Source organism: Drosophila biarmipes, chromosome X, assembly GCF_025231255.1.
Source record: "Drosophila biarmipes strain raj3 chromosome X, RU_DBia_V1.1, whole genome shotgun sequence".
NCBI lineage: Eukaryota > Metazoa > Arthropoda > Insecta > Diptera > Drosophilidae > Drosophila > Drosophila biarmipes.
In genome coordinates this window covers 32501-47152 of record NC_066611.1, presented here as the reverse complement: position 1 = coordinate 47152, position 14652 = coordinate 32501, and the positions used below count along the sequence as shown (strand labels likewise).

General features: G+C 41.2%; 1 non-coding gene and 1 pseudogene across 1 annotated transcript; both read right to left on the bottom strand.

Annotated features, from left to right (window-relative positions):
* Positions 1–3831: 3831 nt before the first annotated feature.
* Positions 3832–13273, bottom strand: LOC127010564 (large subunit ribosomal RNA; annotated as a pseudogene).
* Positions 13274–13656: 383 nt separating this feature from the next.
* Positions 13657–13835, bottom strand: LOC122817948 (5.8S ribosomal RNA). The gene has a single exon (XR_006367488.1). It is a non-coding gene; the product is annotated as a 5.8S ribosomal RNA (ribosomal RNA).
* Positions 13836–14652: the final 817 nt, after the last annotated feature.

Genomic DNA, 14652 nt, shown 5'->3' with positions numbered 1-14652 from the left:
AGTATTGACAAAATCATAAGTTTGACCAATACGAGGAGAGGTCCGCCAACGACCACCTCCCTATAGGTGTTTTTGGACACGCTGTCTCCCATTCGACTGCTTACTATACTAGGGGCTACCCGCTCCGTATGATATTCTCTCATATAACAAGAGAATGCAAGAAATATTCGTATTTTATGAATATAATCCATTTATTTTTCAATATCCATACGTTTTACTTAGTTTTTTGTACGGTATTGACAAAATCCTATGCATTTGCATAAGATTTATTTTGCCACAATTTATAGTACTAGTGCCGCCCTCACTAGGTATAAATATCTCATTTCGCTAGTAGTGTATGGGGAAATTCTACTAGCTATTCTCATAAATATGTCACTTATATGCCATATCTATACAATTCATGCACTTTTATATGTATATTTGCTATATTATACATTATTATGCCTTATAGGTATTATACCTATAAGCCACATCCATACGATTGCTTAATATAAATATATGTATAATTTTTTATACATATTTTTTTTTTATTTATGTATGGTTTTTTATTCATATCCATATACTGTATTCAATTTTATATGGATATGATTGGCGTTTTATATAGTATTGACAAAATCATAAGTTTGACCAATACGAGGAGAGGTCCGCCAACGACCACCTCCCTATAGGTGTTTTTGGACACGCTGTCTCCCATTCGACTGCTTACTATACTAGGGGCTACCCGCTCCGTATGATATTCTCTCATATAACAAGAGAATGCAAGAAATATTCGTATTTTATGAATATAATCCATTTATTTTTCAATATCCATACGTTTTACTTAGTTTTTTGTACGGTATTGACAAAATCCTATGCATTTGCATAAGATTTATTTTGCCACAATTTATAGTACTAGTGCCGCCCTCACTAGGTATAAATATCTCATTTCGCTAGTAGTGTATGGGCAAATTCTACTAGCTATTCTCATAAATATGTCACTTATATGCCATATCTATACAATTCATGCACTTTTATATGTATATTTGCTATATTATACATTATTATGCCTTATAGGTATTATACCTATAAGCCACATCCATACGATTGCTTAATATAAATATATGTATAATTTTTTATACATATTTTTTTTTATTTATGTATGGTTTTTTATTCATATCCATATACTGTATTCACTTTTATATGGATATGATTGGCGTTTTATATAGTATTGACAAAATCATAAGTTTGACCAATACGAGGAGAGGTCCGCCAACGACCACCTCCCTATAGGTGTTTTTGGACACGCTGTCTCCCATTCGACTGCTTACTATACTAGGGGCTGCCCGCTCCGTATGATATTCTCTCGTATAACAAGAGAATGCAAGAAATATTCGTATTTTATGAATATAATCCATTTATTTTTCAATATCCATACGTTTTACTTAGTTTTTTGTACGGTATTGACAAAATCCTATGCATTTGCATAAGATTTATTTTGCCACAATTTATAGTACTAGTGCCGCCCTCACTAGGTATAAATATCTCATTTCGCTAGTAGTGTATGGGCAAATTCTACTAGCTATTCTCATAAATGCCTTCTTTATGCCATATCTATACAATTTATGCACTTTTATATGTATATTTGCTAATATTATACATTATTATGCCTTATAGGTATTATACCTATAAGCCATATACATACGATTTCATTTTTTTATTTATATATGGTTTTGTATTTATAACCATATACCGTATTTACTTTTATAAGGATATGATTGGCGTTTTATATAGTATTGACAAAATTATAAGTTTGACAAACACTTTTTTAAGTCTTTTAGTTAAAATTGTCATTTTTAATTGACTATCTAAACACTAGATATATTTGCACATGGAGCAAAGAGTATAAAAATTGGTCGCGTCACTAATAATATCGCGATACATTTTTACTACCATCAAAATACCACATACGTTTATATGTCCTCTTTATTTAATTTGGTTTCTAAACCTCAGGAATAGTTTTAATTATATGTGCGCTCTAAGTTGAATGAATTTCTTGAATCTCTTTACTTGAATTTCTAAGACTTAAAAATATTTATAAATAGATGTCCTATTGCATAATATTTTTTTATCGCTTCACTTATAAAATAACGATCCTGCCTTTCTACCTTTGAATAAACATTCATATAAACATGGAGAAAAAAACGTTCGCGTCACTAACAGTATGTGACGATAAAATTTTGCTAACATTAAAAGGAACATATTTTTATATGTCAACTCTTAGTTGAATTGGTCTATTGCTTAAGATTCTAGACCTTAGGAATATTTTTATATTATATGTTTGCCAATCTTCGCGTCACTAAAAAGATGACGATTCATATTGTTATTATTAGATGGTCGAGTTGTACTTATATTGATATGTTAATCAAATTGGTCTCTTACTTGAAAATCTAGACCTTAGGAATATTTTTATATTATATGTTTGCCAATCTTCGCGTCACTAATAAGATGACGATTCATATTGTTATTATTAGATGGTCGAGTTGTACTTATATTGATATGTTAATCAAATTGGTCTCTTACTTGAAAATCTAGACCTTAGGAATATTTGTATATTATATGTTTGCCAATCTTCGCGTCAGTAATAAGATGACGATTCATATTGTTATTATTAGATGGTCGAGTTGTACTTATATTGATATGTTAATCAAATTGGTCTCTTACTTGAAAATCTAGACCTTAGGAATATTTTTATATTATATGTTTGCCAATCTTCGCGTCACTAATAAGATGACGATTCATATTGTTATTATTAGATGGTCGAGTTGTACTTATATTGATATGTTAATCAAATTGGTCTCTTACTTGAAAATCTAGACCTTAGGAATATTTTTATATTATATGTTTGCCAATCTTCGCGTCACTAATAAGATGACGATTCATATTGTTATTATTAGATGGTCGAGTTGTACTTATATTGATATGTTAATCAAATTGGTCTCTTACTTGAAAATCTAGACCTTAGGAATATTTTTATATTATATGTTTGCCAATCTTCGCGTCACTAATAAGATGACGATTCATATTGTTATTATTAGATGGTCGAGTTGTACTTATATTGATATGTTAATCAAATTGGTCTCTTACTTGAAAATCTAGACCTTAGGAATATTTTTATATTATATGTTTGCCAATCTTCGCGTCACTAATAAGATGACGATTCATATTGTTATTATTAGATGGTCGAGTTGTACTTATATTGATATGTTAATCAAATTGGTCTCTTACTTGAAAATCTAGACCTTAGGAATATTTTTATATTATATGTTTGCCAATCTTCGCGTCACTAATAAGATGACGATTCATATTATTATTAGATGGTCGAGTTGTACTTATATTGATATGTTAATCAAATTGGTCTCTTACTTGAAAATCTAGACCTTAGGAATATTTTTATATTATATGTTTGCCAATCTTCGCGTCACTAATAAGATGACGATTCATATTGTTATTATTAGATGGTCGAGTTGTACTTATATTGATATGTTAATCAAATTGGTCTCTTACTTGAAAATCTAGACCTTAGGAATATTTTTATATTATATGTTTGCCAATCTTCGCGTCACTAATAAGATGACGATTCATATTGTTATTATTAGATGGTCGAGTTGTACTTATATTGATATGTTAATCAAATTGGTCTCTTACTTGAAAATCTAGACCTTAGGAATGTAATATATAAAGGATTAAAAATTCGCCACAAAGCCAAGCAAACAATCAATGCATACAAATAGATTGTTGGTTGAACTTTATATAAGAAGTTCAACACAACAAATAAATTATGCAATTTTATTATCGAATCATCAAGCAAAGGATAAGCTTCAGTGGATCGCAGTATGGCAGCTGCTCAACCACTTACAACACCTTGCCTGTTACAAAAGTCGTTTACAATTGATTCTAGGCTTTGTCATTGTATTAAATAATGCTTTTATATGTAACTAGCGCGGCATCAGGTGATCAAAGATCCTCCCAATTTACTATGTTACAAATTACATTGGCATCACATCCATTGTCGTTTAAAAAGTAAATTATAAACTTTAAATGGTTTAGAAGCCATACAATGCAAATTGCCCCTTATTTATCATTGCAGTCCAGCACGGATACGACCTTAGAGGCGTTCAGGCATAATCCAACGGACGTAGCGTCATACCACTGTTCGCTCGAACAAGTATTGTGCCATTGGTCCGTACCTGCGGTTCCTCTCGTACTACGCAGGAATGCTGTCGCAACAACGTTTTGTCATTAGTAGGGTAAAACTAACCTGTCTCACGACGGTCTAAACCCAGCTCACGTTCCCTTGCATGGGTGAACAATCCAACGCTTGGTGAATTTTGCTTCACAATGATAGGAAGAGCCGACATCGAAGGATCAAAAAGCGACGTCGCTATGAACGCTTGGCCGCCACAAGCCAGTTATCCCTATGGTAACTTTTCTGACACCTCTTGTTAAAAACTCTTTAAACCAAAAGGATCGATAGGCCGAGCTTTTGCTGTCCCTGTGTGTACTGAACACCGAGATCAAGTCAGCATTTGCCCTTTTGCTCTATGTGTGGTTTCTGTCCGCACTGAGCTGGCCTTGGGACACCTCCGTTATTATTTGAGAGATGTACCGCCCCAGTCAAACTCCCTACCTGGCAATGTCCTTGAATTGGATCATACCTGAGTAATTGGAGTTATACCAAATTTTCAAATCAAAAATACATAAATGCACCGTTTTATTAAAGAATTTGTTTGCGATTATATAACAAACTCGTGATACTTTGATCAAGAAGCTTGCATCAAAACCCAATACCATAAGATATAATAAATATATCCGTATAATGGCTAGGAAATGATACACGTTCCATTTAATCAAGTAAGTAAGGAAACAATAAGAGTAGTGGTATTTCATTGGCGATACCAAACCGAGGTCTAATATCTCCCACTTATTCTACACCTCTTATGTCTCCTTACACTGCCAGATTAGAGTCAAGCTCAAAAGGGTCTTCTTTCCCCGCTAATTATTCCAAGCCCGTTCCCTTGGCTGTGGTTTCGCTAGATAGTAGATAGGGACAGGTGTGTCTCGGATCCCTCCGAACTTATTTAACGTGACGTGTTCCGCACTGAAGGGATTACAGCCACGGCATTCTAATATACCCACAAGGGAGTATATAATGCAAGGGTCTGGGTTAAGCGCCAAACCAACGCCCTGGACTAGAAGCTATAGCTATGTACATAGCAACCACCCCAGTAGCAATTTAAGTACTTGCTTGTCGGGCAAGCACTCCCCCTTGCATAGGGGCGAGATCTATCTAAAATCTCTACTGTTCTTTGGGTCGCAGCACCCGAGTTGTATTAACGCAACATCCACGTCGAGCCCGGGGACTCTACCCGCGATATAGGTGTCAACCACAGCCACCACGAAACTCCCACTAGGGGGCCGACCTCAATGAGTAGCCTTGGAGAACCACTCAACCCGTGGCACCGAAATTTCAGGCTCGGTGGGCCTCACCCCTTCAGCTCCGACAAGCTCGGATGGGGCAACCATGTCATATTAGTCGCCTCCTACGACAAGCAATGACAAGCTGTGGCAGTATTCTTCGCCGTTGCCACACGGCAAGGGGGTTTTGGGACTATTGTCCCGGCGCCTGCGGTTCATCCCTCGTCGCTTCCATCCTACGCCTCGAGAAGGCAGCATCAGCAAAAGCTCCTAGGAGACGCATCCGTTCTGGGGTCTCGACTACTCCTGCGACGTTCCATCGTTCTTGGACTCGAACAATGCCAAGGGCATCCAAGTCACGCAAATCGCTATAGAGGCGGCACTCACATAGTACGTGAAGCCAGTCCTCACTCTCCTCTCCACATGAGCATGCGGTTGTGGTGCTGAGGGTTCTACCATGGAGGAAAGCGTTGAACGACCCGTGTCCTGTCAGCAAGAATCCGGCTCTTAAGGTGAAGACAAAGTCCTTCCTCTTGTAGACGAACGCTGCCTCTGGGAAAAACTGGCGAGTCACAAAACCGTGAGCCGCTTGGTCCCATCTGAGTTGCCACTCATTTAGCAGACATTCGTCTAGCAGAGCCATCTTGGATTTCCAGTCCAACACAGACAAGTCCTGTCCATAGAGCCAGTCGCTCTCGTCCAGGGGAACGTGCTTTCTGAGCTTAAACTTCACTGCCATCCTGTGAGCATCTAAATCCATTGGAGGAGCACCAGCAAGCACCTGCAGTGCCACCGTGGACACTGTGCGGCATACCGGTAGGCATCCTAATAGGATGGTCCTCTGGCACGAGGTGAGGAGTCTTAAGGACTTGCCCTTGCTCGCCGCCTTGTACCAGACCGAGGCACCGAAGAGTGCACAGGGGACCATGAGTCCGCTGTATATCGTCCTCTTAGCACGGGAGCTGAGCCCCCAATCGACTCGGAGCACCCGTGCTAGCCCTCCGGCAACTCCAGCCAGCCGATCTCTGAGAGCAGAGATATGCGGGAGAAAGCTCATCCGCTCGCCGACTAAGATGCCAAGGTACCGGCATTTGGTGACGTATGGCAGGCTTGCTCCAGCAAACCGTACCGTCGGTCTCCTAGTGTCTGAAAGATTCCCTTTCAGCAACATGATTGCCGTCTTGCTGGTTGACACACTCACTCCAACCTCAGCTCCCCAGGCTCCCACGATGTCCATCAACTGCTCACCCTTTCGCTCCAGATCGGCACGGGAATTCCCATCGACGAAAAGTAGCAAGTCATCTGCAAACGCGCTCAGAGCACAATGTGGCTCCAGGCGCTGAAGCAGCACATCCATCAGTAGGTTCCAAATAAATGGACCACTGACGGACCCTTGCGGGCAGCCCCGTGTAACCGACACTGTGGCCGCTTCGTAACTGCTGATGATACTGGCACTTCGACCGGAGAAATAACTTTTCCACAAGTCTATCTCTCGACAGCCGACGTCGATAAGCCGATCCAGCACCGCGTTCCACTCAACATTGTCGAAGGCACCCTTGAAATCAACAAAGATTCCCAGCACCCTCCTCTCGCGGCTGGTGGAAACGGTGTTTTTAGCGTGCATCCACGCATCCTCAACGCAGCGTCCAGGCCGAAATCCAAATTGCCATCTGCAGCCATCCGGTAGCACATCCTTCAGTCGATTCACCATGATCCCTTCCAGCACCTTTCCGAACACTGGCAAAAGGCATATGCCACGATAAGAGGCAGGATCGCTCCTGTCCTTATCTGGCCCCTTTACCAGCGGTATCACTCTCGGGTGTTTCCACTCGGCAGGAAAATATCCTTCCGAGAGGCATCGAGAGTACAACTTCGTCAGGTGCTGAGGGATAGCACGCCATACCTCCTTGACGATCCCACCCGTGATGCCGTCCATTCCCGGCGATCGCCGGCTTCTCAGCTTCGCGACGCTGGTTGCCACCTCGAAGGCTTCGAGGGTCGGTGGAGCAGCAGGAGTTATACCCTCACGCACTGTGGATTCCGCAACAGGGAAGAAGTTGCGGAGGAGTATATCTGCGCAGTCGTGCCATGTCGTAAGTAGCGCGCCGTTCGACCTAAGACATCCAAGATCGGTTGTCTTTTTCCGGCCTCGGCATATTCGGTAGGCGTGCCCCCATGGATCATCCTTGTGCCGTCCCACGAAGTCCCGCCAGTTTTGTTCCTTTGTCATCAGGATAAGCTTCTTATACTGGCCTGAGGCAAGCCTTAATCCAGCGGCAAGTCGCTCAACATCGCCGGTGCCACTCCGACGAGCTGCCTGCAGCCTGCGCCTCAGTCTCCTGACCTCTTGGCGCTTGGTACTCAGTTCAGGATTCCACCATATTACGTTTCCCCTTGCTGCAGGTATCCTGCGCCCTATTACCCTGTCGCACACTTCGTGTACGATGGAGCGAAGGGCTGACACATGATCATCCAACGGCGATTCCTCCAGTTCCTCGAGACATTCAGCTACATCCCTTAGTTCTACTCTGAATCTTCGCCAACTTGCATTGGAGAGCCTCCATTGCGGTACCGGAGCTAGGCTCTCAACAGTACTGCTTGGATCTGGAGTAACCTCAACAGTGATGATGTTGTGGTCACTCAGCTCCCAGAAGTCAACTCTCCATTCGTATGTTGCCCACACACGCGCTGCTTCGTTGGTGAAGGTCACGTCGATATCACTTCTGGAGCGGTGATTATCGAACGTGAACACCTGGCTGGCCGTATTAAGCACACAGACACCGCTTGCGATGATCCACTCGTCCATGTGCTGTCCCCGTTCGCGATTCAGACGGTCTCCAGAGTTAGCTGGAGTTTTGCTGAACCACATCGGGGAAACCGCATTCGCATCAAGTCCGAGGATTGTCGGTGTCCTGCTGGCTAGCAGCAGAACCGTATCCAGGTAGTCAGTGTAGGGCTGCAGGGCAGCTGAGTACTGGCAGTATACGGAGGACAGAAAAATGGTGCCGTATTTTCCTGTGACACTCACGCACACTCCATAATCCGTCGTCAATGTCTCGATGGGCATGCAGATGGCAGACGGGTCGTCCACGATGATGGCAGCTTTCTTCCTTTTGTCAGCGAAGATTCTCATGCCTCCAGGGAGTCCAGTGAGACGCTTGCCTGCGTCCACATAGGGCTCCTGAATGAGTGCGAACAGGTGGCCAGCATCTCTCATCCGCTTTGCAAGCTCGATGACAGCGCAACGGCCTCGACCACAATTCGCTTGGATGAAGCTGAACATGTTAATGTCTAGCTTGCACCCTGGCTAGCACAGCGCTATATATCGGGCATCCACCCGAGAGCATATAGTGCCCCGAGGGTAGCCCTTTATGGCGGCAGTTACGGCAGTCCACCGCATTTTTGCACTTCGCCGCGACGTGGTCGTTCTGTCCGCACTGGCGGCAGACCTGGTTTTCTCTAGCGTACCGACACTCGCTGACTTTGTGGTCAAAACCAAGGCATCGGTGGCACGCATAGGTGCGCACTTGAGAGCGGCAGCGGTAAGAGAACCACTTGATATACACCCTCCCGCTTTCGAGAACGGCCAACGCCTGATCATCTACTTCCAGCGTCACGTTTATAGTGGCGCTGTTAGCTGCTGACCAGGGCTTGGTCGCCAGGACTACCGCCTTCTGGAACTCCTTCAGCGACATCTCCTCGAAGTTTTTCTCTTTTAACTCCATCATGAACTCATCCGGCGTCACAGTGGTGTCCACATCCTGTACCGTCACCCTGGGTTTTGCGGCAGTGTTTTTGGACACCTTAAGGCCCACCTCAGCGAATTTTGCGGAGGCAACGATTTTCGACATCTCCGCCTGCGATGGCGTGCGAATAATCGCGCCGCCCCGCTTCAACTCTCGCACCTCATGCACTCTGACGCCCAAAGCAGGCGCTACCTCTTTGCGGACCTTGTCCGCAATTTGCCTCCCTGATAAGGCCGGATCATCACATGCAACGACTGCCGACCAGGTCTCCCGGATTTTCCGCGGTGCGGCTACAGGGGCATAGGGGGCGACAGGGGCAGCAGGTGAGGCGATAAGGTGCGCGCCTCTAGCAGCGGCGGCTGCGTATGAGACGGCCGAGGCAACCGGTGTCTGCTTCTTAAGGCGGTCCTCAAGCACTCCAATCCGTATAAGGAGGGCTGCAACAACCTCCTCGTAGCGGTTGGCTACGGACTGCACCTTCACATTTGTGGCCGGGTTGGCATAGGAGACCATGAACATCCTACCGATCTCCGATCGGATGTCCCCCATCTCGGCAGCGACGGCACCATTACCTCTCCACTCCCTATCCGAGAAGGATTTTAGAGGACTGGCTGGTGCAACGAAGGTCTTCTCGTGTTCAGCATAGGATGCAGCAGCGGCGGGGGCTGCGGGAGCGGCAGGGGCTGCGGCAAGGGCAGCGACAGGGTCAGCGGCAGCGGCAGCAGCAGGGGCAGCGGCAGCGGCAGCGGCAGGGGCTGTCGCAGTGTCAGCGGCAGTTGCATCCAGTGCCATCAACTTGCACCTAGAGGCGTCCCTCAGCGGCGCTTTATTGCGCTTACCTCTGGGTCGTCCTCTGCCCCCACTGCTTCCCCTACTACTAGCACTCTCACTGCCAGAATCTCCAACATCCATTTTGGGTGGCGCCATCCGCCGGTTATCGGCAGTTCCAACCCAAAAGCTTTTCCACCAAGGACTTACCCCTTTATTATCAGCTGGTCGGAAAGCTCTATCAGCTGATCAGCTGATAAAAGTTTAGCGATGACACAAACCGCACAGCTGTTTTAGGCAAAATGTGCCTAAATAAGCCTAACGCCTCTCTCAAGAGAGCGCCTCTCTCGTGACACACGTGGCGCAATGGAAAATTTCCAATGGGAAAAACCCAATTTCACCCGGTTTCACCACTTTTACACAGGGAAAACACGCGCACTGGGTTCGCAGGCACAAAACACGAATTTTCGTGCTGTTTCTAGCTTCGTATCTGGTCTCTATCAGTCAATATTGGCTACACTCGCGGAGCGTACGGAAAACACGTCTGTTCGCACGAGCAATCTAACACCGACTGACTGAGTAGATAGGGACAGTAGGAATCTCGTTAATCCATTCATGCGCGTCACTAATTAGATGACGAGGCATTTGGCTACCTTAAGAGAGTCATAGTTACTCCCGCCGTTGACCCGCGCTTACTTGAATTTCTTCACTTTGACATTCAGAGCACTGGGCAGAAATCACATTGTGTCAACACCCGCTAGGGCCATCACAATGCTTTGTTTTAATTAGACAGTCGGATTCCCCAAGTCCGTGCCAGTTCTGAATTGATTGTTAATTGATAATCGTTATAATTAATAAGAACTAATTGGTTTAACCCAATTAGTATTCTTAAAAATTTTAGCAAGAAAGTTCCACAATTGGCTACGTAACTAAACTATCCGGGGAACAAGTAACTAACATAAATGCTAGAAACTCTATTTACCCAGAACGAGCACATAAACCATGTTATTGTTTCCCAATCAAGCCCGACTATCTCAATCTTCAGAGCCAATCCTTATCCCGAAGTTACGGATCTAATTTGCCGACTTCCCTTACCTACATTATTCTATCGACTAGAGACTCTTCACCTTGGAGACCAGCTGCGGATATTGGTACGGCCTGTTGAGAAGTTTGCGTGTCCCCACCATAAATTTTCAAGGTCCGAGGAGAAAATATCGACACAACAGTATATGTCATGCTCTTCTAGCCCATCTACCATATCTCTCTGCGAAAGACTTCCATGGTAGTACGGCTATAAAACAGAAAAGAAAACTCTTCCGATATCTCTCGACGGCTTCTTTATGGTCGTTCCTGTTGCCAGGATGAGCACGAGGCCCATATTTAATAACAAACGGATACTCAACAGGTTACGGAATTGGAACCGTATTCCCTTTCGTTCAAAATTATTCAAGTATATTAATTTAGCTAGATTTTATATAATATATATATTTGTTTGGCATTTGTATTTCACTTGAAAATTTTCGGCTTTCGCCTTGAACTTAGGACCGACTAACTCGTGATCAACCACTGTTCACACGAAACCCTTCTCCACTTCAGTCCTCCAAGGTCTCATTCGATTATTTGCTACTACCACCAAGATCTGTACCAATGGCAGCTCCATGCAGGCTTACGCCAAACACTTCTACGCATACCATTGTACCTTCCTACTCACTAAAGTTTCAAAATTTATATTACAAGTAATATAAATCATCTACTTTAGCGGTAATGTATAGGTATACAACTTAAGCGCCATCCATTTTAAGGGCTAGTTGCTTCGGCAGGTGAGTTGTTACACACTCCTTAGCGGATTTCGACTTCCATGATCACCGTCCTGCTGTTTTAAGCAACCAACGCCTTTCATGGTATCTGCATGAGTTGTTAATTTGGGCACCGTAACATTACGTTTGGTTCATCCCACAGCGCCAGTTCTGCTTACCAAAAGTGGCCCACTGGGCACATTATATCATAACCTTGAACTTCATATCAAGAAAGTTAAGGTTCTTACCCATTTAAAGTTTGAGAATAGGTTAAGATCGTTTCGACCCTAAGGCCTCTAATCATTCGCTTTACCAGATAAGATTATTTTATATAATATTAAAATGCACCAGCTATCCTGAGGGAAACTTCGGAAGGAACCAGCTACTAGATGGTTCGATTGGTCTTTCGCCCCTATACTCAATTCTGACAATCGATTTGCACGTCAGAACTGTTTCGGTCTTCCATCAGGGTTTCCCCTGACTTCAACCTGATCAAGTATAGTTCACCATCTTTCGGGTCACAGCATATATGCTCAAGGTACGTTCCAGTTAGAGGCATAAATAATATAAATATCATTATACATAACTATATAGAACGCCCCGGGATTGTGTTAATTAGCTATAAATAGTTAAAAAACTAATCCCATTATTAGTCAAGTTAATTACGCTATTAGGTTTATATCCCAATAACTTGCACATATGTTAGACTCCTTGGTCCGTGTTTCAAGACGGGTCCCGAAGGTATCCTGAATCTTTCGCATTGTTAATCCTACAAGTGCATATAATAAACACAAAAATCAATGATAATTATGCCATTATATAATTCCGAAAAATTAACGCACTGTATTCATATAAATCTATCAGCACTTTATCAAATTAATAACATTTATTCTGTGTTAAAATGCAAGCAAATTAATTTGAATAAACTATAAGTTATATTTTATGATAAATTTGGTATGCTAATAGATTACAATGTCCTTATATGGAAAAAATGCACACTATTATCATAATATTGTTTAAATATTACAATTCTAATGATGAATTTTCCATAACGGATATTCAGGTTCATCGGGCTTAACCTCTAAGCAGTTTCACGTACTGTTTAACTCTCTATTCAGAGTTCTTTTCAACTTTCCCTCACGGTACTTGTTTACTATCGGTCTCATGGTTATATTTAGTTTTAGATGGAGTTTACCACCCACTTAGTGCTGCACTATCAAGCAACACGACTCTTTGGAAACATCATCTAGTAATCATTAACGTTATACGGGCCTGGCACCCTCTATGGGTAAATGGCCTCATTTAAGAAGGACTTAAATCGTTAATTTCTCATACTAGAATATTGACGCTCCATACACTGCATCTCACATTTGCCATATAGACAAAGTGACTTAGTGCTGAACTGATTTCTTTTCGCTCGCCGCTACTAAGAAAATCCTTGTTAGTTTCTTTTCCTCCCCTAATTAATATGCTTAAATTCAGGGGGTAGTCCCATATGAGTTGAGGTTGTGTATAACTTTTATATGCAATTAATTCTTTATATATAAATTCGTTATATTAATAATATCTGTATATAAATGGCATTTGTTTGATTTAACGAATCAACGAAGAACAATAATATTGTCAACGGTTTTCTATTTTCTAATCATTAATAAGAGACAATTCTAGATAAATTTTTATGCTAGACATTTCTCAGTATCATTTGATTGAAAAAGAAAATATTTCTCTTCGTTTTTCACATTCAAATTATTTACTAATGTGAGATAATGTTTTTCATATATTTTTTAATATTATGAATAAAATAATTAAATTATTATTATCCAATAATATACCATATGCTTATAAAATTTCATTATAAAATTTGTATAAGCAACTTAATTAGCATAGTCTTACAACCCTCAACCATATGTAGTCCAAGCAGCACTATAAAATTAATTAAAGTACATAACAGCATGGACTGCGATATGCGTTCAAAATGTCGATGTTCATGTGTCCTGCAGTTCACACGATGACGCACAGTTTGCTGCGTTCTTCATCGACCCATGAGCCGAGTGATCCACCGCTTAGAGTTTTATAAATTGGTTTCTTAATTTTGTCAAATATGTTTTTATTGAAAGAAATTAAAAATACACCATTTTACTGGCATATATCAATTCCTTCAATAAATTTATTTTTATACCTAAAACGAATGCTGCGAAATGTCTTAGTTTTATATAACCAATATATATCAAAGTATTTCTTTTTAAATTGCATTTATTGTAAATAAATATATATATATATATATTAATACTTTTTTAGCGATATAAATTGAAATTTATATAAAACATTAACCTGTATAAAACCAGGTACAACATTGTACATTTTAGGTTGTTGCATTATCCAATGTATGCGCATAACTGAGATGAACAATACATATCGCAACGCGTGTATATTATGGTCCATATACACACAGTATTTTAATTGTGTTTATATACAATAATAATTTAATATTATTATTTTAATAATTCGATTTGCTTGTTCGAATTTTTATTTGTTTGTTTTGGCTGCTTATTATTTCTCTCATATGTATTAAATACAATATATAATTTTAATATTTGCATTATTTCGATTTGCTTGTTCGAAATTTCATTTGATCTATATTAGATCATATACATTTTGGCAATTCATATTTTATTTGTATTACTATAATGTATTTATTATAATATAAACAAATATTTTATTAACGGTAAGGATATACAATAATAATTTAATATTATTATTTTAATAATTCGATTTGCTTGTTCGAATTTTTATTTGTTTGCTTTGGCTGCTTATTATTTCTCTCATATGTATTAAATACAATATATAATTTTAATATTTGCATTATTTCGATTTGCTTGTTCGAAATT